Source organism: Triticum dicoccoides, chromosome 5A (genome assembly GCF_002162155.2).
Source record: "Triticum dicoccoides isolate Atlit2015 ecotype Zavitan chromosome 5A, WEW_v2.0, whole genome shotgun sequence".
Taxonomy (NCBI): Eukaryota; Viridiplantae; Streptophyta; class Magnoliopsida; order Poales; family Poaceae; genus Triticum; species Triticum dicoccoides.
In genome coordinates this window covers 199401038-199401724 of record NC_041388.1, presented here as the reverse complement: position 1 = coordinate 199401724, position 687 = coordinate 199401038, and positions in this window count along the sequence as shown.

Genomic DNA, 687 nt, shown 5'->3' with positions numbered 1-687 from the left:
GGGGAAGAGGATAAGGTGCGAAAAGGCAAGGGGAGTTCGATATTGATTTTCACCCGTTGCAACGCACGGACCTTTTTGCTAGTAATAATAATAATAATAATAATAATAAATCTTTATCTACTAATAAAGCGGCTATCGCTTCTGCCCGTCCGTCATTAAAACTGCCCCTAAAGTTGCAAATAATTACCCACCAATGCCACCGGTAAGTGAGAAGAACGTTTTTTTTTCCGCGCTCGCCCATAGCTTAATAAGGGGAGATCCCCTCATATACAATGACCAGGCGAGCAGCGCACTGGTTGGTTCCGTGACCTACCGCGCTAGAGGTCGTGGGTTCGATTCCCACAACCACCCTTTTCCTTTAAAAAATCAATTACTTTTTAAAATTTTCATATCTTTGAAACCCTAACTTTAAATCTGACATGCCATATATGAAAATTCATCAGAAAAATATGTAGATTTCAAATATGCTATTATCATTAATTTTTGAAATTATGTTCAGGGTGCAAACTTAAATAATACCTTCTTTGTATGATGAGATATTTTAGAAATGCCTATTACATATGTCCTTATAGATTGGTTGTTTTTGTGGAGCTATCCTATATGTTTGCAACCAAATTAAGTCTTGAACTGAATTATGATTGCACACACACACACACACACACACACACACACACACACACACACACA